Genomic DNA, 22,514 nt, shown 5'->3' with positions numbered 1-22,514 from the left:
GGGGGTGGGGGGTTCTGCAGTTTAATAATAATCACAGTTAATGGCTCAGCAGCCCTGCTAGAAGTAAACATTTGTTTTTTCAGTTAACTAAACGGCTACAACTCAGGAGCTACATAGGGTCATCTACTGTAATGCTCATAGTATACACATAGAAACTTGCACTGGGATCAACAATAATTCAGCATGTCAACAGATTCAAATCTACAGCTGAGATAAATCTGTAGTTCCACTGGACCTTACCTGAGCTGAGAATTGGGCCTTGCAATCTCACACTATGGGAAACTGGTATGGGCAAGCATTTTACAAACTGTGTGAGTTGCAAAAGTACCTCCACTATAGGTCTAAAACTGCTAAAATACATAATACAAAGTTGAAACTGTGCAGTGATCTGCACAAAATGACAGATGGGGTGAGACTGAAGACTAGTAACTATATCTTTTGTCATGTGCTTGCTATATAGAAAATGACTGAATAATAAAATCTATTAAGTATAATACTATTAGACTTTTGTTGGTTCTGATAGTTTTATATTTCTAGTGGACTATTCTTTGTTTTTAGCCACAGAAAATAGTAATTTAAAGTGCTGTCTCAAATCTACTTATTTACCAGATTTCTTTTTTTTTTATGTTTTGAAAATTATGATATTAATCACTGCAAGCAATTGATAACAGAGGTCTAATGTAAAAATATGAAATTATAGGTTCTGTTTTACTGAACAATCATGAACTTCAATAGCTAAAATTTCTCCTTGAATATAGATTTTCATCTCTTTATCAGTAAATATTTCTGTAAATATTATTTTTGAATAGTTCAATTTTACAGGAATATTGTAGAACAAGAAAAAATTATATTGCTGTACATTATGCATTGCAATGGAAAAAAATTATAAGTTAACTAATGACTAAATTTCATAAATATCACAACTGTTTAAATAATTTGATTTCTATTAACAAATGGATTAATGATTACATTACAGTGAATCATAGAAGACTGCAAACTCACATTATGTTTCTGATTTTGAACAGGACTGTTTTATGTCTTTCTGATAGAATCCACAATGTTCTAATGCTGTTATGAAATATCATTTAAATACCTAAAAGAATAATGCAAAATGTATTTTAAATTAATTCTTGAAAAGTTGAAATTGTTAATTTTGTCATGCTCATGCAGCTTTATAAAAAGGCAGTTCTGTGCCTTATAGGCACATTTTCATGTTTTGCCTGTTCAAAAGCTGCAGGAGTTCTGCATCCATTTTCTACAAGCAGTTACCTTATTTTCAAATATTATTTCAAGAATTTTTTATTTTTCACTGTTTAACTATTGCAGTGTTTAAGCATACATGAGTTCATTTTGTGAACTGGATGTGTTTCGTGGCTTCAGCTGTAGCACAGCATCTTCCCAGTTTTCCAGCAATACTGAACTGAGTTTTAGAACTAAATACATCATCTGGTACTGATGATAAAAGCTAGGAAAATTCAGCAATTAAAATGCCACCATCCAGGTCTGACTTCTTGAACAAAACAAACCACCTTTGCAGTGTTTTTGAATAAAGGCAAATTCAGTGACATTATTTTGTCACTTTTGCTTGCACATTATGTGGGTTTCTTGAAAACAGTTACATACATTTCAGTGACTAAAAAGAGGCCAAGCTTGGGGCCATCACTGCTGACCTGCAAACCAGTAAACATTTTGTTCTCTGTTTCTGTGAGGAAAGAAATGAATTTAAAGACTAAATGTATCCACTCCTCTAATACACTATAAGTTGAAACAAGGGTAATATTTGGAAATGTAATTGAAAAGCAGTGTTTCCTTTCTGACCTGAAACTTTTATAAGTCCATCTTAACTTGGTAAATTGGCTCTCCCAGCCAGTCCTTCCTAACTATTAGTTTAATTATTTTGTTTCTGGATTTCGACATTATCTTCAGTCAGACTCTTCATCAGCTCTTTGTCAATTAATAATTTTAGAGTCAACGTTCTCAAAGAATGCTGAAGAATTCCATTTTAAATGTGTGATATCTTGAAATTCAGAATCACATTTTATAGTTTCTGGCCAAGCCAAAGGTCCCTCTGTTTCTTCTCTGGTCAGGTAGAGACTGTTAAATACTTTCTGGTGCTAATCCTGTTTCAGTGGTTGATGAAAGACTTTGAAACTTATCCTGGATGTGAATGTCAAAGCCTACAATCTTTTGATGTTTTCTTCAGTGGTGAAAAGATATCTCTAAAACAGAACATAACAATTCAGCAAAAGTAAACTCTTCTATAATGTAGTTGATAGGCTTGATCATAGTGGTTGGAGTACACAGACTGACTCTCCTGTTACAGCTGTATATTCTTTCTATTGTTTATAGGATAATTCAGGTGTGGTTGAATACTTTTGTACAGAAACAGGAAAAGAGAGAATACAAAGGAGCAAATTGTATGTTTTCCTCTCCTCCATGGAACTTAAGCAAATCTCTTGCTTGAAAAAGAAGATGGAAATGGCAATTTTAATAAGAAACTTTTCTCTTGTGGCTGTCACTATTAATATAATGACAATCATTTAATTGCAACAGTAAATACTAGAAGCTCAAAGATGTGTTTGGCATTCACCTTTTATTTTCATGAAGAAAAGAAAGAAGTCTCTAGGATCAATTGTTTTTAAGATTACTTTTTAATTTATTTAGCCCTGTTTCTCTCTGTTTTCAGGCCCAGTGTTGAACAGTGAAAAATAAGAAAGGCAAAACACCATAAATTATGTTTGAAATTCAAACTATTTGCTGATTTTAGGGTTTACAATTTAAGCTTCAGTTTTGTTTTTCAGGACATGCTGTATATCAGCTCTCTGTATATCAGGCTGTGAGGAACCTGCCTAAAGTCAATTGATTTCCACAGGCCAGGCACCATCTGCCTGTTGTAACTGTTGGGATTGCATTCGTAAAAAAAATAAAGGCATATAACTCACAGCTCAGCAGTCACTCTTACCTTCAGAGACATTCCCCATGCACTTGACATGCCATCAACTAAAAGTGTATGAGTTTAATTTATTTAACTTTGTAAGAGAAAATTGTTTATTTTAGGTGTTTCCAATGCAATCCATCAAGATGAATAACACCAAAAATAGTTACTTCAGATACCCACTTTATCTGCATTCATCTAACTTTTCCCATTACTTTTTTAGATTTTTTTACATTTTTTGCATTTGCTCCTGGATCTACTACACCCATTTGATGCCAGTCATACTTCCTCCTCAAAATCCCAGAAGGAACAATGTTATCCTCTGCAGATGTCATGCTTTCCATGACTACATACAAGCCAGAAGGATCTTCCAGCACCTTGTCTCTGATCAGCTAATCCAGACCGGGCAAAAAGGCCACCTTCTCTGAGAACTTTAACAAACCTAAACAATATTCTGAAAAACACCTGTTGTCTGTCTTCCAAAAAAATATATTTTATGTAAATGTATTACAGAGAAGAAAGGAGATTGCAAAACTTAAGGATGTTCCTTGGGATCTTACTTTACTGAAAACTGGTCTAATTAGCATAACATATTTAATAGTAATGGCCATCAACAGAGAACTCAAACAAAGATTAATAGATGGATACATATTACTCAACTGCCAATTTTTAAATTCTGTTTATCAGGGAGAGTAGATCAGAGGTGTTGACCACGAGAAGGCCTGAGCCCAATGGTTTTTCTTCACTTTGTTTTTCACATGAAGGGTAGCAATACCGTATAGCTGCACTAGGAGAGACATTAGCTTTCAGCTCCCACAAGGACCATGCTTTTTCCCCATTGAGTTTTTCTTCAGTCAGAAAGAAACTCGTAGAAGCCTGATATACAACAGTATTTTTCCTACCTCTTTGTTGACTTTCTTCAGGTTATGTTTCATGGTTTAACCCCAGCCAGCAACTAAGCACCACGCAGCCAGTCACTCACTTCCCCTCCACCCAGTGGGATGGGGGAGAAAATCAGGAAGAGAAGTAAAACTCATGGGTTGAGATAAGAACAGTTTAATAGAAGAGAAAAGAAGAAACTAATAATGATAACACTAATAAAATGACAGCAGTAATAATAGAAGGATTGGAAATACAAATCATGCACAGTGCAGTTGCTCACCACCCGCCGATGGACACCCAGCTAGTCCCCGAGCGGCGATCCCCCCACTCCCCCCAGTTTATACTCGAGATGTGACGTCCCATGGTGTGGAATACCCCGTTGGCCACCTTGGGTCAGCTGCCCCGGCTGTGTCCTGTGCCAACTTCTTGTGCCCCTCCAGCTTTCTCGCTGGCTGGGCATGAGAAGCTGAAAAATCCTTGACTTTAGACTAAACATCACTTAGCAACAACTGCAAACATCAGTGTTATCAACATTCTTCTCATACTGAACTCAAAACATAGCACTGTACCAGCTACTAGGAAGACACTTAACTATCCCAGCTGAAACCAGGAAATTATGTCAGCTCTGAAATGCTAAATGATGTGCCACAGAATGCCCTCCTTAGCTATGCACCTTTCCACCTGTTTTCTGGCTGTGACTGCAGAGGAAAATGGGTGATCCCAATTTGAGATACCAACCCCTGCAGCAAAAAAATTAGCCTCTTGCTGTTTCTGATTGTCACTAATCCTCAGCTCTCCTAAAGTAGTGGAGGAAGCGGTCATGAGGCCACTGCAAATGAAAAATGCCCACTTCTTGCCTTGTACTGCCTGCATGCCCTGTGAATGTACTAAAACAAAGGGACGTGCATACGTATTTGTTAACATTAAAGCCAATTAGACAACCAAACACGTGTATATCTCAGGCCAAAAACATAAATACAGTTGATTTTTTTTTTATATATTAATTTTTTAACTCAATAGGAGTGGTCCTTAGTGCACAAAGTTGTCATGTATTCTTCATTCAAGAAAACATGAGAGGGAAAAATTAAGTAATTTTTGTTTATTTCTTTTACCATCATAGGCAACAAGGGATTTAAAAAAGAGCATTTCAGATAAAATATGAATAATTCAGAATAGGCTGTAATCAGAATATGTTTTTTTTCCATGCAGATTTTCAGAAGTGAAGAGGTTTTGTTAACTGCCAAAAGGAACATACGGTCCCCTGAGAATGAAGTGATACAATTTATGCCACAGTTCACCACAAATGGTTCCTCAGTGATTGACCTTCTTTAGCAAGCAGACATAAAATCATTGGTCTTCAAAATTATGTTAAGAAATTAATGATCTAATACCAGCTATTCAAGAGTGGGATGCATGGAGTTCAACTATCTATTTTTCTGGGAAAAAAAGTGATTGAAAATTTTAATGTCAGTTAATGTCTTGCTCTGGAGAACAAGAGAATTACCCTTTAGTTTCCACCATCATGGAAACGCTTGCATTCATTTTGAGTGCACAGAAATCTTACTGAATATGACTCTATGTCATGCTTTTTTCAAATTTGCAAACACCTTTTTTAAACAACAATAATAAGCAAAATATAAAACCCTGTGAAAGTATTCCAGATTGTATTGAAAATCAGTAGCTTTCTTAAGGTACCTAAATGAAAAAGATAAATTTTTAAAAATTGGTGCTGCTGCAGCATAGACAAAGGAAAAATACTTCTTTGGAGAATACGGTGAAGTATAGGAATTACTAAAGCCTTTTCCTTTTTGCTAGTTAACTGCAAATTTTATTCTTAGGAATGTATTTTTAGGACTTTTTTAATATCTTGCTATATAGTATATAGAAAGAGGCATCAAACATTAATTATCCATTGAACTAAAAATTCTTTTATTAGCTTAGAATCATTTTGCCTTCTGGGGATAATAGCATTTGCAGTTTCAAATGTGATTAAATGGAAGTAGTAGTTTACAGAGTAAAAGATACTGTATATACTTCTTCGAATGTAAAACAACACCAGTAAGTATTACTTAAATAAATGTAACTTTCACCACAGTTTTGTAAATAAACAACTGCTGATGCAACCTTTTTCTTTTCCTACAGAATAAACACACTTTCTTCAAACAGTGCTTGACACAAAGAAAAACCATGAGGGTGTAATGCTTCAGGTTAATAAAACCAAAAGATAGGAGCTGCAGCCTTGCACAGAGGCAAGATGCTGCTCTCTACTGTAAGGAAACACATTGGAGCCTTAACGTAAGAATAACCATATTGTCTGTGGAGAGGAGAAGCCATATCGAGTTTTCTTTATTTAACCCAAACTGCTGTGTAAGCCTGCTGTTAAAACAGAAATGTACGTGGAAGCAGGTAGCTAGTAGAAGTGGTTTAATAAATGGAGGTGCCATACTGTTTTTCTAGACAAAATGAGGCTACCTACCTGAGCTTACATAGTATAACTTCCACAAAGCTAAGAAAAAGATCTGTTTTAAGCTGAAAGTCACACCTTTTGCATCAGCACAAATACAATTTTAACAAAACTAACCCCATAAAAATGCAGAGTGAATCACAACACAAATGCAATATTTTTTTGAAAGAGCATACTATAATGTTAGCTGACACACTTGGAAATCAGAAGTTGGCTCTAAGGTCTCTCACCTTTATCCCAGGTATTGCAGATAGGCATTTTGTATTTAGACTGCCTAGCCTGAATATTAGCAAAGGTTAAGCTTGTTTTTTCAGTGTGTGGTGATGTTCTTCATAGTAAATAAGGTTGCTGTGATGTTTTTTAAGTACCTTTGCCTGGGTGTGGGCTGTGGCTCCTTAATACCACCAGTGATGCACCAGCTTCCAGACGTGCTATGGAACAGTTCCCTTGAAGCAGGTCAGTAGCCTCAAACTGCTGCTAGTTACCATCCCGACGGATGGCACTTTGACCCTGTACAAACCAACTACTCAGTGCTGCCATTAAACAATGCAGAGGGAAACATAAAGTTGCTGTTCAGAGGCAGCTCTTTGCCTGAAAAGCTGGCAGGTGTGTGCTTTTTCAGTTAGTTGTGGGTTTTTAATGGTAATACATTCATATTGAATGCTGCCCTGCCTTGTAGACTGAATAAAAATATGCTTATGCTTGACATCAGGGTATTTTTTTTCCAGGATGCTTTTCAAACTGGTCTAAAGGTACTTGCTGTTCTGAAAGCTGAAAGATGTGTTTGCATCTCTCTAGCATTCTTCCTACTTTTATCTGATGTTGTAGTGATATCACTAGGTCTACTCTTACATGCAAAGTGTCCTGGAAGAGAACCATCAGGACAAAAGAGAGAAAAAAAAAAAGCACATGCAAGAATACGGAAAGCTGGGCCTAGACATAGTTCTTTTGGGAGGGGGTTCCAGTGTAAATGTCATTCGGGTGAAGGCCCATACTCATTGGTATGCTCAGCTGTTTTGCAGTGCTGCAAGTAAGTGAAACAGCTGTAAACTTAGCTTAACTCTCCAATTAAGCTGAATTTATGACATCTTTACAATACCAGTGCAGAACAAAGCAGCTGGAGACAATGAGTAATTCTGATCCTAACAATCCCTTTTTAGGTTTTATTTGGCATTCTTTTAGTCAGGCAGAAGTTTGCCAGTTTGTCCAAGATTAAATTTAGAGGCCTCTCAGAGGCCTCGAATATTAAACAAAATTATACCATAGAACACATGTTCATAAATGCAAGACTTTAAATGTTTCTTTGTAACTTTATATTTTGAGCTGATTAATCCAATTTGGTGCCTTGTGAACTTAGAACTCTCACTGATTTCAATAATTACCTGGATTGCAGTTTAACTAGTTTTGCCTATTACATTTTTTTTTTTACAAAGAAGTAAATAAATTTAACAATTGCCTTCTGCCACGACTCTTACACCTATGAATTCTTCGTGTGGATGACAAATCTTCATTTGCCCTTAGCTACAAGGGTGCTGAAATATAGTCCTGAAATACATATGTTTGTATAAAGAAGCCACAGGCATCGGTATCTTGATGTACAGTTCACAGCCTTACTGCTTTTATTTGTGATTCCCAGCACAGAGGACAAAATTTGAAATAGTTGGGGGGGGGGGGGGGTGTTGGGGTTTTTTTGCATCTGTTCTTTATTTGTGAGTCAGTTGCTTTTAGTAAACCCAAACAGAATCTGGTTGTTCATTCGGAGTTAAGACTTCTCTTTCTGATCTCGTAGGCTAGATCTGTACCTATGAGTATAATGTTAGGCCTAGTCTTGGGTCTGAGAGCAAGAGGCATGCTACACCCCAGGTACCTATGGCTAAATTTTCTTCTCCCTAAATATAGGGAGAAGTATATAGTAATGATTGCAGAACATTTGTCAGTAGGGCTGAAAGTTAGAGTCCTAAACAAGAAGTTCCATGTCAAAATCAAAAAAGCTCAATGGTCAGACTCGACAAGGAGGCTGGCCCATGTCAGGATTGTTTCTGGGTTTTCTTTTGTGCTCCAACTAGCCAGGACCAGGGTCCAGAACATGGACCTCCTCTGTGCTTGGAGACTGTCCTTACCACTGACTGACAAGATCAGCTACTTGTGCTTTTTCTTTCTAGTCCTGAATCATGCTCTGTTTGCTACAGCAACCGTATTTCAACAGGCAGAATGGGAAGAAGATGCCTCTGCATGTCCACAGCCTGGTGGCTGGGGCATGCATCTGGGAGGTGGGGAATGCAGTCTTCAACCCCAAAATTCAAGGCGGAAATGGACTGAGGATCCTTCTCCCAGGACAAATGTACTCACCACAAAGGTATCATACAGAAGAGTAAGAAGAAGTACCAGTTGGCAATTGGGGATACAGTCTGGTCCACAGGCACTGCTCTGCACTTCAGCCATTGTAAGTGATTATTTTTGTTCATTCATTGTCTTGCGATGGTTTCGTTTCGACAGTGTCAGTTGCAGAACTAAACTGTTCTCAGTTTTTAAGCAGAGCTCAGAATTATGCTGTCTGACACTCAAAGAGTTGCTTGATGTAAGGGGGCAAGCGCAGGATAAGGAATTTATTAAATCTTCCATGAAACAGTTTCATTTCAAAATTTGACTTTACCTTACTGCAACGGGAAACAATAGTGCAATAGCACAGGAACAAAATTAAACCTGCAAGTAAGTGGCTACAGGTCTCAACATAAATTCATGGGAAAATGTGTTCTGTGTGTTTGTATAGCTGTATATATGAAAGATCTGAATTCTAGCGGCAGTGTCTGGATCCAGAGCTTCAATTTGGATTGTGTTCCTCTGGGGATGCTGTTCCATACATATATAAAACTGAATTTAGCAATTAAATGGGAATGTCTGTATTCTGGGCCCATGAATAGCTACTCATAACGAAGTACAAGATTGGGTTTGGAAGTTCTGTCTTTGATTAGATTTGATTGCAGATTTCTAGTTCTAGCATTTCTCTGATAGCTTGAAGTCTGCTATATATGTGTGCTGTATTATACATAGAAAAAAGTCTGACTGAACCTATCAGGGATATGAATTGCTATATGCATAACTAGATGATTAATGCGGTTTTATATAGCATTACATTACCTGTATTCTGGTATCATGAATCAGGGGAACCAAGTACATGAATTAATATCACATATACTGTTTTGCCAGTATCAGCCCTGATTTGTCTATTATCTGCGCAGGTCAACAAATCTACATATACATGAACAGAAAAGCCTTTCCTTAGGATGCCTCCTGAAAGGCATTGCTCCAAGCAGAGTGAACATATAGATCCTTTTCCAAATCTAAATGAAATTTCAATATTTTAATACATTTTTCAATGCATGAAGAGCATCATGTGATCCCAAATATTCCTCCAGTCTTTAAAGTTTAGGAAGCATCTGAAAATTATTAGTGAAGTTCTCACCTTGTACCTATGCAAAAGACAATGAGGATACTGAGGATACTTTGCTGATGGCTAACTTTTCCACTCTCTAGTTAACTCTTCCTCCCATCAGGAAATACATTAATAGATTTTATTGGGTAGTTGCTAATCATTTGCAGTAGTTTTTTAATATACTTGAATTTTCCTTTTAGATGCAAACAATGAAAGCTACAAGTATAACTTCAGACATAAAATGCTCATGACTTCTAATTTGGTGTCTCAGAGACTTGGACCTTTTCAGGTGATACAGTTCTATAAAGCAACATGCTCAGAAGTTAGTGAGATAGAAGTTTAATACACATTTGTGTCTTGCATTTCTTGTTAATAAAGTTCATGTTTTTCATGTTTGAAATAAAACCAATCCTTCTTGTTACTCAACTTAAATAAAGGCTACAGTCTGCAAAGGAAACAGAATCTTTTCTGAATTCTGTAGGATTAGTTGCACCCTCAGCATCTATTATCTTTATAAACCAATATCTTCACTATGTAATATGTTAAATAAATACAACTTGTCTTCTACAAGATGTTTTCTCCCATTGACTGCCGAATGAAGCCCAACAAAAATGTAAAAAAACCAGAATCCTCAATAGCTACATGAGTAGTTGTCCACTTACTCCACAGATCAGTAAAGCGTTTGGCAAGGAAAATGTGGACTGAGCACTAGCACTCATTCACATGTCAAAGCCAAAATAGAAAATGTAGTTCATAGTGGAGTGCAAGAACAAGGGTGCCGGAAAGGCATTTTTGCAAATACATGCTACAAAGCTGTACTGCTCTCCACCTTCTCTGTTGCTCGCATGTGCAGCTCAACTACATTTTGGTGAAATTTGGTAAAACAGTGTGCCCGAATGCGATTCAAGAATGTGTATGTCTTCTCCTGTGAACAGATGCAGAGCCAAAGACCAACCTCTGTATCAGTGTGTGGACATACTGCACAGCTGGAAGAGGAATTGCAGCTATTAAGAAAAAGCACGTGGTTTTTCTACTAGGTTATCTAAAAGCTTGATTTATAGTGTGAAAGTGTATTTTAAACATGATTTTGACCACATTGAATTTTGCAAACTAAAGACAATGTAAATTTAATGATGTTTAAGCTCTCTGAGGTCTTAACTGAATGACATGCATTATCAGTTGAAAACCAAGTTGTGTAAAGTTCTGTAAATTTAAGTCATTGCCTGACACATGGGTGCTCACACACTCTGAAAAAGCAGTGTGGGGAGCCGAACAATGTAACGATCCTCTATTACCTGCCTAAAAAGGTGGGAGGAGTGCATACTGCACTGTCAAAATCTCTACCTAGAGACAGTCTGAGATGCATAGAGTTGATCATGGGCAGGAGGCAAAAAGGGGAAAGGAAAAGGACAAAAGGAGAAGTTTCCCCCCTGGCTCAAGGCACCAATAACACCTTACCTCGCCTCCTATTCCCCCTAACTGCAGATTCAGCTGAAAAAGTGCTGGAGTATGTAACAGGGACAACACCCCATAGGCAGGACCCCGTGAGTCTGTGCAGTCTCAGAGGCACGAGCTCCATGGGCTCGGCATTCACTGCACTTGACTGTTTGTCACGGCTGCCTTGAGGTGTATGAGGCAGTGCTCGAGCAGGCATGGGAGCATATGCAGATTTTAGGGAAGTGGGATTTCAAAAAGAGACCTTAGACATTCACATACGTAAAATCTACTTATTTTCTAAAATTGAGGGGGATTAATTCTGATCTAAGTTTATATTAAAAAAGAATTAAAAACTAGAATGGTTCTTAATTCCTTCTAAAATAAGCAAAATCAAAGGTGTTTCAATCCTTTTGTAAAATCTAGTCCTTTTTTTCCCCACACACATATATTGATGGGTTTAGCACTTACCAGACCCTTACAAAGAAGTATCTAGGCATCACAAAACTACAGTAAAGTTGATACAGAAATCATGATCATCACTTTGCAGACAAGGTAACTGACTCTAAGATATTAAGACCAAACTGTTACCCTAAATCTGAACACCTGCAGACATACTTACTAACAAACAGGTGATACAAGAGTTCTCAGGACTGAAAACATCAAACACTACTTAAGAACTGTGGAGAGAGATACCCAAGTCTGAAAACACTATTTAAGTTCATGTTTAGTTTCCAAACATTGAAACCATGCATAATAATATTTATTTATCTGAATGCATTTACAGACACTTTAAATTTGTTAATTGTTTAGAATTTTTTTCCATGAGACAAAGGTACCTTTTTCAGGAGATTTGCCTTTTGCTTCTTCTAGAAGAGAAGTTACTTCTGGGCTAACAAATGTCCATGTAGTAACACATGAATTTTCCTCTTGTGAAGCTAGATAGTTTTTCCATCACTTGTGCTTCAGTATTTCTGAAACCAGGTGTTAATTTTCAGGGGGATAGGAGGTTTCCAAGCAGCTGCCAGGACTAATATAGCAGCCAGCAGTAAACGCTGAATAAGCTTAGGTACAAAATCTATACCATCTGGTTTCAGGAGTCCCCAGCCAAAAAATGTGAGGCCAGTTCCTTTCATGTCCAGAAGTCTCCTCGTTCATTGGGAATTGTGAAATGGATCTTACCTTTGCATTACCTTTTAATTCACAACTCAGAGGAAGATTCAAATAATGGTCTTAAGAAAACATTGCATAACTGTAGAATGGGAAACTAAGTAATGTGCTCAGGTTTCATCATAGGGAGGATGACTGCTATTTGACAAGCTGAGATCAAAGTCCTTGCTCAGCCTCACAGTAGCCCCGTTTCCCAAGCTGCTGTTTCTCAAAGTCAATGATAGCTACCAGTGCTCAGAAACAAAGTCCCTCAGAGGAGTGAACTCTGTAGACCAGTAAGTCAATATGGAGATTCAAAATGAAGTCCTTCAGGTTTGATTTAAGACCAGGGAAGTAAGGAATGAGGTCCGTCTTGGCTGCCAGTGAGGAAATACTTCTGGTTCCTTAGGTGTCTGTAGAGATCGACTGTGTTCTACAGAAAAAATTGCTATACTGAAAATTTTGATAAGAGAGTAACTCAAGACTTGTTCACAGACATGACTATGAAGGCATAGATATAGTTTGGGCCCCTCTAGAGATACCCGAGGAAATCCAAGCAACAGAACTTCCACTGAAGAAGTGTGGAAAAGGAGTGCTTCCTGCAATTTTTAAAGTTCCAATCATCTCACCCTCTCTCTCAGGCAGTCATTTACAGCTATACATAATCCACAAGGTCACTTTCTTATCAAAGCCCTGAAGGTAACTAAGCTATCATCCCATCCAAAGAGTCATTAGTATCTCTTAGCTTTTTATGTCTGGCTTATATATGAAGAACGGCATATAATAAGGAACCATGCAAGCCTATTTTTCTTTTACTATCATCACTGCTTTCAACACACTGATTAAATCATTGCTTTAACTGGATGATTAAACCCTTTTGAGAAGGGACTGCCATGTTACCGTATTTGGCTAGAACAGAGGATAATAATTCCCCAGTCCATAGGCACTATCACAATGCAGATAAAACAGCAATGACAGTGCTGTTGCATTCTTGGTAACCATGGGTTTGTCTACAATGCTGCATAGCAAGATTACCCTGAGCTCCGTACAGCAAGTTAGAATAGCTCTATCATCTGGTCTAGCAGCAGGTTTAACTGGAGACACTTTTAAAGATGGGCAGATGAATGCAGATCTGACTAAACTGAGTCAGAAAAAATATAATTTTTAAAGCCTGTTTTCTCTCAGCACTGATCTCCAGAAGACTTAATGTTCTGAGGATTCATTCTGAATCCTTCATGGCCAGTAGTCAACATATTTTTTTTGTATCTGTGTCTAGTAATAGTAAAGTGATGATCTTTCTGATCATATACACTGCAATCGCGTTTGATCATAGATTCCAGCCAGAGGGCATTCTGAATTAACAATTTCACATAACGAGACTATTTTATAATGCACTGTGAATAATCATTTCAGTAAAGGCAGTGATTTTGCTGTGTTCATGCCCTGGAATAATAGTCCTAGTATAAATCCCAAGACAGCACTCAGTGTACTTTAAGAGAGAACTTTAGTCACCTTAAAAAAATTTAGAGGCTGTGGTCCAAACTTCCACTTATCTCTGAATGTCTGATAAATTGTTGATCCACAGATAGAGAAGAGTCTTCTGTATTGCATCCATGAAGCATCTGTAAGTGATAACTTAGACAACTGCACTGATATTTTTCAAAATGGCAACAAAACACACATCAAAATACTGACCGGTCACTGGCTAACTGAGCATTATATTCCAGAGCAGTGTTTCCTCACTCTTGAAGCTGTAGGCCCCACACATAAAAAGTAGGACTAGTCCACAGACTGCAAAACCACTTAAAGAACAGACATGCCACAAAGTTCAGCCAGATCCAACAGTCTTTCCTGTTACTAATTTTCATCTATTTCATTATTTATTGTATGTATTAGGATCTTTCTACTTGACTATTTCTGATATTATGAAAGGTTCAGGGACTAAATAGTACCATTTTTGGTATTGTGGATCTTTATTTCACATTATCTGGCCTAGTTCTTAAAATTCACAAATCACTTTTAATACCAGAGGGAAAATACTTCAGTGAAAGAAAGTACATGCACAGCCTCTATCCAAGAAGAAGAAGCAGCAGAAATTTTATCACTCACTCTTCTTCAGTGTTAACAGCCAGAGGGAATACACTCTGGAAATCAATTTTCTTTTACGGGAACTTGATGTGGGTAGTTGCTTGATGTGTTCAGCTTCTGTATGGCCCAGATTCAACAAGACACTTAAAAGTGTGGCTGACTTTATTCATGTGGGTATTTAGGTATGTGCTTAAGTACCTTGCTGAATTGCGGCTTATGTTAGGTCATAAGTATTTACTAGGTCAAGCATCCAGGCTAAAAATTTCTCTGTTTTTCCTAGTTATGTTGCAGATAAGTCCAGTCACACAATACATTTGGAAGCATCTGCAGTGAATTTATCAGGCGATGTTACCCAAGGCAATGGAGAATGCATTCTTGCTCCGTTGGAGAAACATATTAATTTGCCTCCTCAGTACAGACCCTGCTAACTGCTGAGAGGATCTGTGTGGGCCAGACTTCAAACATACAGGATAATAGAGTAACATTTTATTTAAATATTTATGCTGCTGCAGTATCCAGCAGTTGAAGCCAGTCTTATGCCTATTGTATTAGGCGCCATAAAGAAGCATGAGGTCCCTGCTCCAAGTAATTTACATTCATAAGAAGCATTGCACGCCAGGGCTAAGTAATTGGAGAGCCGTACGTTTGCCACAATGAAACACCTACCAAGATAAATCAAAAAGCAGATAATTTAGGAAGGAAAAATTAAGTGCATGACTGCTTTTTTCCTCTTTAAACTCTGGCTATTAGCCCAGACATTAGCCTATCTAACCCACAAGTGGATAAGTTGTTTAGGAAACACAGTGATTCCAAGCGTTGAGGGAGTATCACTGAGCAAAATTTTTCTATTTTCTTGGAAGATGTGATTAAGATTGTGCTCTAGTCTGCTTGTCAGCCCTCTGTTACTGACTTCTAACTCCGTGGCCCATTTTAGACACAAAGATACATGAGATCCCGTGGCAGAAGAGAAGATGACCTTTGCAGCTGCTAGGTGTTGCAGGCGCTATTAGCAGGGCATAGAGTCTGGCTGGGAAAACTGGCACCTTGCTCAAGCTTTGACAGTGTTTGAAACTCATACTCACTGCAAGTGAACCAGGTTCTTTTTCCTTCTGTACCGCTGCGTACATTTTCTCTGCATAAATTGCACTATCCCACTCTGCACTTTACTATCCTGGCAAAAATACTTACAAAACCTTGAATTAGTGCTGTCTCTGAACAAAAGACTGTTACAGCTCAACCAAGAAGATGTACCCATGTACCTAATCAATCTATGCATATAGAAGAGCCAGTCAGTGCATGCATAGCTATAACAGAGCCTGAGCACATGGGAAAGAAAAAGTAGGAGATACAAGAGGGAGCTGCAATTCCCAAGGAGAGTAGGACAGAATTCCTTGTGAAACCCAGTTTCACCTGTTCCATTGTTCACTTATTGCATAATTATCTTCCTTGACTTGCTTTCATTCACCTGTAATCTACAGAAGTGTTTCTCAGTGTCTTGATTTTGCTTCAACATCAAGACTTCAATCCCTTGTTTTTTTCCAGGGCAAACTATTTTGGGACTGATTGCTCCTAAGTAATTCAGCAAGGTTGAATGTTGGTCTTGTGAGTTGTTGTGGTGTCTTTTTTCTTTTCCTGGAACCAGTCCCCCACAATTCTAATATGCTGATGTTAACTTTGTGAACTGAAATGTCACTCTTCCTATCTTCATTCAGACTTTCTGTAAAATTTGATTGAGACTGTCGGTTCATATTTTAAGGTTTATTCATATCTTGGTGGTATGAAAATTCTTTGCTGTTTGCAAAAAGCCACAGACATATTGTCATGGATTTTAACAGTGGTTAGGTACTGTTAACATTGACAAAAACAATTAGTGGAGACCATTTGAGCCATGTTTCTTTTTCAGTGTAAATGGGATACAATGCTGAAAAAGGGGAAATCATCATTAAGTTAGCAAAACTCCTGCCTTACATCTCACCCATGTTCACTGTGTTTTATTCCACTAATGAGATCTGCATGTATTTTGAACTCTAAGACTAGTATAAACTGTGAACATCTCGAGGAGGGGGAACACACAGTAATGAAATGATAGAATAGAAAAAGAATGAAGCTGAAAATTAGGCCAGAAGATTGAAATCAGGACAGATTTAAATCATTCTTTGCTATTTTATTCATCTTGGTTGTCTGATAAACTACCAAGCAGGACAAAGTTCAGGAGACTTGATATACTGCATGTTAAGTCTTTGTTGTTATAAGGTGAACTCCCTTACTCCAGCTTGCTCTCCTCGTCTCCCACACTTGTTGTTTTAATACAGAGGAAAGTTCAACTCCCCCTGCTTAACTCCAGTACTTCTTAATGAGGGAACTGTAACACTATCCAGTCATCTCACCACACAGCAATCAGAATTTCATTGCTTTGCACAGCTTGACTTATGTCAAAAAGGGTGGTTAAAATTCACCCAAGTCCTGGAAACCCCCTTGTTGAGTTAAATAGATCACATCTTGGCTACAGGAGGATTTTTTGTTTTGTTGGTTTGTTTTTTAAATGGTCAAAGGGCAAGAAGTATTATTTGCAAAAGCTCTTTCACATACCTGGTTCTTAGGATGCTGGCATCAGCAAGATGATTTACATATCATATAGGTAAAGAGAGACAAGCAATAGGGCTTCACGTGCCAATAAAAAGAAACACTATTTACAAAAAATACAGTCTGATCATATAAAATGGATCCTTTAGCCTATTGTGGTTAAGAAAATCTCTTAGAGCATCCTAATAGATTATCTTTGACAGTGTGGGCTTTACATTTACAAATGAGCAAAAATCCAAACCAGAAGACTCAAGGCCACTAAATTTGAGTCACGGGAGGCAATGTTATTTATAGACAGCAGCACTTGAACCACCATCTCTGAAGCCTTCAAGACAAGCCTCCTTGAAGGCTCACATGCACATTATATGGTTATTGCAACTGCTACAAGAGAAACAGCACAAGCAAACATTTGCAGGCACTTGGCTTTTATGCTTGCTGTAGCTCAAGTTGTACCTTCCAAGAGTTTTCAGACATGCTCTTTTCTTCTAGTATGTTGCTTCAATTAAACTGAAAACCAGATGCAAGACAATGCTCTATTAAACTGTGAAATTATTGTATTGCATTACAGGAAGCCTCCAAGTTTATACCAATAAGAATGTCTTTGTGGTATAGGGGTAAAAGATTCTTATTAGCCCTGTTTACAAGACAGTTGAAAGGATATCATAAACAATTACTTCTGAAGTGATAATGCTATGGGTATTTTTCTGTGTAAGTAGAGTCAGCACAAGATGACCTTTAATAGTGGTGGCTCTATATCTATCAAAGATTAGTTATCCATAGAAAACAGAAATTGCTTATAAGCAACAGCCCTAGAACCAAAAAAATTAATTATATTTTTAAATGGTGGTTCATTTAATGATCATTTAAAGGTACAGGGAATGACTGACTAGGCCAGTCTTCTTTATTCTGGAGAAGAGACCACTGAGGGAAAACATGAAGAGCTTACAGAATCATAAGGAGCATGAAGGTGAATAGGGATCAGAAGCTCACTGTTTTCTCCGGTGCAAAACCAGGAAGGCATCAAGTGAAGACTGTAAATCCTGATCCAAACAAATAGGAGAGGGTGGTTCTTCATGCAATATGGGCAATAGTGGATGTTGTACACAGATGGGTTTGAGGGGAGTCTAGACCGGTTAATGGATGAAAAATCCATTACAGGTTACTAAACACATAGACATCTCTCAGCTAGTGATAGTATAAAACTGGGAGTCCTCAGGGCTCATATTTGTTTGCTCTGTTCTTAGTTTTCCCTGGGCGTTTGTTTATGACCATAGATTTCCCCTTACAGACTTCAGTTCACGTCTAATACCAGATACCCAGCCAGAGTAAAGGATGATGAAATTAAAAAAATCAGCAAAAAGTTACAGAGACATCAAAGAGGAAGAGAGTCAAAGGGTCAAAAGTAGAAAAAAGCAGAATATGTGAGTGGGGGAGAGGCAACCCAAAACAATTCCAAGAAGCGTGTGCCAACAGCATCACCACTCCTTCAAAGCATCCAGCTCAAGGCACCCAAGGAGATAACTGGTATTGCTCAGTGGTGCTCTTCCCAAATGGAAGGGACAGAACAGCGTCATCCTGCACACACCAGATGCCATCAAGTTTCCTTCCCTAGAAGCTGTGAACAGCTAGCATAGAGCCAGGAGGAGGCTGACAATAAAGTCTTGTGACTTGGTGGGTCCTCACGTGAGGAGGGTGCTAATGTGAAGCTGAGGGGAGAAATGCAGTCACAACCTCAAGGACCGAAGGACCCAGAAGAACTGCAGGGTTGTGCACTCGACGAATGTGCATGCCAGAGCCCCTGTCTCACTGCAAGTAAGTCAGGGATGTTACGAACCACTTTGTGCAATGCTAATTAACGTCCCTATGCCAGCTCCACATTCTCCCTGAATACAGCATAGTCTGCATTCATTCTCTGTGTTTGTATTTACCAATAGTTCTTTCAGCTGAAAAATCTAAGCACCGACTGGGGCCAGTCCGTGCTGGGGTACAGACTTGATGGACAGGCTGCCCATCATCCATCCCAGTTCTGGTTCTCTTGGCACGTTTCTCTCTCCACACCTCGCACGAAGCAGGGCTCACAGCTTCTGAGAGGAGTGAATATTGTGGTAATCTTTAACATGGCCAGTGGTGTCTGTGTGCAAGGGAGGACGAGGTTGTGCTTGTAGCACAGTACACACTGCTGATGTGCAGCAAGGACAAGACCTATCCTTCCAAACAGGCGAGAATTAAGCAGTGCAGAAACAGGGCAATCCACCTTGTTTTGTCAGGAGGCACGCTTTGGTGTGAATATCACCAGCAATATCAATGTAGCTAATAAATAAAAGGAAAAATGTAGGAAAGCGCTTCCAGCACCTCAGAGTTCAAAACTCAACATTTAGACAAGGTAGACGGAATAATTGCATAGCGGATAACTGGGGTGATTCCAAACAGTGCCCTCCAAACAGCCAATGCTTTTATCCTTCACCTCAAATGCAAGTTCTTCCATATAATTACCATAGTTAAATGTGCTAAGGAAGAAAAACACAGCACTTGTGCAATCTGTCTGAGAAAACTGGGACTTCTGGGTGTTTTTAGGGTGTAAGAATTATGAATCGCTCTTGGAGGAATCCAGCTGCATGTGGAAAGTATGAATGACTTGTTATGTGCAAATATTGAAAGCTTGTTTAAAGTTATTTGTTAGTCTTTGGGTAGGGTCTGTGCTACACAGATTTATGACCCACAAAGCCACATGGTCTTAGGCCAGGCCCAGTTGTGCTTTCAAAGACAGCGTGATGTAAGATAGGAAACATTAGCATATACATCCTATGCTGCATTGTCCAAGTGCAGTGCAAACATTGGCAAACCTGTTTTCAGAATGGGAGAGCCACGTCGCACAACAGCTTATACCCACCTATCTCCAAGGGCAAGGCTACACTGCTTGTCATGACCCTGTGTGCAACCTCTTTTCCAGGGCCTGGCTGCCTGCTCTGAGGGCCGGCTTTCAAGACAACTGTATGGCCTTGAGCCAGATCGCTGTGGGGAAGGAGCTGTGGGAAGTGGGTTTCTACCCTTCTTTCCTTGGGAGCTGCTTTTAAACACAGGCCCTCAACCTTAATTTCTGCCTGAGTGACGTTTCCAGCTGTGCCTGAGCCTGACCATTGCCAGCTGGCTCGACTTCCCAGCTTGACCTCGAACGTGCCTCCTCTGTGTGGGTGTTTCAGGTGATCTGGACTCTTGGGTGGCCCTGGTTGCTGTCAGTGGACCTCACCGCTCCTGGCACAGCCTGGAGAACCGTCCTGTGGCTGACTGTGGCACCAGTTTCGCCGTTCCCACAGACAGGCAGCCAGTCTGGAAGGTTGGCCCCAGGTGATGTTGGAGACCGTCCCAACAGGCGGCATCCCACAGCTTCATCTCACCACCCGGTTTGCCCAGACGGGCTGTCCGTGAGCCGCCTGGGAGGCAGCTGTGTCAGGGAGCATGTCATGAGCATGGTTTCGTGTCAAAGGTTGTATAGACATAGGCAAAGTGATTTACAAAGCTAAGTGAAGAGAGAGCTAAGTCTATTCAAATATCAGATACCATAATTCATCCTGATTAGCCTGGGATGATTCAACAGCTGTAACCATTTAGGCTACAATTCAGAAAGGCAAATACTTTAATCTAATGCTAGCAGGGGATTGCCAAGGAAAGGGAGGAACTGAAAAGAAAATATATCAAAATTTCAAACTTTGTCCTGGAAACAGAATTCCAAAACTTCATTAAAATGCTTATGCTGAATGTATCAAAATATAACTCAGTTGTACCAAAAAAATTTGCTTCCAATTTGTTAGGAAGGATCGAGAGCACCCAAGATGGATGCAACGTAGACAAAACTTATGTCTGAGAAAAGTGATGAAGAAAGCTATTATCCAGCAGTGCCTTATCATGAAGGCATCTAAAATTTAGCAGGCACCTCTATTATGCCTTTTCATGGTCTTAAAGCTGCCTAAATGCCTGCATATCCACAGTAGGGCCTCAACTGTGAGGCACGTTCTTGCTTCTGCTCTACCATGATCCAGAGATAAGGATGTCCGTCTACAGTTGCAGTCCATTACTGTCTGCTTCCAACACACGTAGAGTGCTGAGGTCAGCATGTAGCACAGCATGGCCACCTACTCCCCAAAACCTGGCCAGTGCTGGCAGCAGCCTTTCCTCTAAAGGCCCTGCCAAAGGACAGAGAAGAGCACAAGATTAATGTGACCTGGAGGAGTCTGACTCTGCAGGTGAGGTAGAAGATACGGGTGTGATTTTTACCAGAAAGGGGCAAGATGGGTCAACCCCTCGCTCCCGTGTGAACTTTCTGTTAAAAGGACCCAAAGAAGCTGCATCTCCTCCACCAAGTCACATTTCTGGCAGGACACAAAGACTCATCTCCGCTGACTGACCGGTTCCCAGGAACTTGTTTCTGCCAATGCCGTTCCTCAGACCCCGTGATGTTTCGGTGTTACGCAGAACTGCCGCTCCAGTGAGAGGAAGGGAAGGAGACCTGGTGTCGATGAAGGCTGAACCTGGACACGTAGCATGCTGTGATTGTACTATTACTTTCCTCCAGTGTGTGCAGGCTTTGAAATAATGTTCATTTTTCACCATCTAACTGTCAGCGTAATGCAGCTGAGTCACTGAAACGATACTAGGCTTGACTTAAGCCTTCAGTGCCCTTTTGAACTACTTACTAATCACTATTAAAAAAACTTAGTCAGGTAGTGTCTTTCTGCTCCTTCAGTTCACAAGATTAATTACTTGTCTTCAATAAAGACCAAAAGGAGAGGATCATGTAGCTCTGGGTCCCAGTAACCGCAGCTTTGTGTTAAGAGACATCGCCACTAAGTGAGGATGCACTGATAAGATCAGTGTACGAGAAGAAGCGGTTAGGTCATCTTTCACCCAATTTGTTCTTATAAATTGTTTACTATTGTTAAAGTAAATAGGTTTTAAGATAAGCTTTCTTCTAAAAACCTTTCTGTCAAAGGCAAAGTGAGTAGTCGTGGGATACAACTCGGTTTTTAAGGCAATTCGATATAAGCTGCTTTTCCTGCAAGATACTGGGTTTTGGTGGTAGAGGAAAAGTTGACCACCTGCTTGCACACAGTCAAGAAGAGTACTAGGGCTCAGCCTCCTGGGTGTTCATATCTGGCATTAACTGCTTTGTGCAAAATGGCCGTCCTCACACTATTTCCTGGCTACCCATCATTTCAAATTTTTTTTTTTTTATCAGCTAATTTCCAATAGGTAGGGCAATATCAATGTATTAACATCAATGTATATGCTAAAGATCTGTGGTTTGTGTTATAAGAACGGTATAGCTATACAGCTGCAGGCTCTGGAGGTCTTCCCACCAGGAACAATTTCCCAAGTCTGCAGCTTCAAAAACTGAGCAGATGCATAGTGCAATGTTAAAGTAGTACATTTGAAAGGGAGCCAGGCACCTTAAAATTGAAATTAGCTAGAAAAAATGAATTGCTGAAGACTAGGTAAAACTGCTTAGATTATTTCTTTTATGTTTAAGAAGCTACAGAAAAAATCAGTAG

The sequence above is a fragment of the Accipiter gentilis genome, chromosome 15, assembly GCF_929443795.1.
Source record: "Accipiter gentilis chromosome 15, bAccGen1.1, whole genome shotgun sequence".
NCBI lineage: Eukaryota > Metazoa > Chordata > Aves > Accipitriformes > Accipitridae > Astur > Astur gentilis.
This window is presented reverse-complemented; position numbering follows the sequence as displayed.